Raw genomic sequence first — 378 nt, forward strand, 5'->3', positions numbered from 1 at the left:
TAATTGACAAGTTATAGATGATGTAGTCTAGTTTTTGGAGAATGTTTAAAGATCAAGTTTATATGATAATGATGTTTACATGCCCAAATAGTTTTTGGATGAGGAACTTGATTATTATGCAAATAATTTTGGAGAAGAGTTAAAAATTTCATAGAATAGGCCCTTGTCCACATAAAAGTCTCTTAGAAGTGCTTGTCCACCACGTTGTCAGGAAGGTTTGCAACTCTTTCAACTCCAAGCTATTCCTTAGGTTTCCTATCGTGAACACCACTAGATTGCCCAATTTCAGGGATTTGTGTTGGTGATGGTGGCAGTGGTGGCGGGGGCAAAGGCAATAGTGGCACTGGTGGTGGCAATGGTGGTGGTGGCGGTGGCGAT

Source organism: Selaginella moellendorffii, unplaced genomic scaffold, assembly GCF_000143415.4.
Source record: "Selaginella moellendorffii unplaced genomic scaffold, v1.0 SELMOscaffold_6, whole genome shotgun sequence".
Lineage (NCBI taxonomy): Eukaryota > Viridiplantae > Streptophyta > Lycopodiopsida > Selaginellales > Selaginellaceae > Selaginella > Selaginella moellendorffii.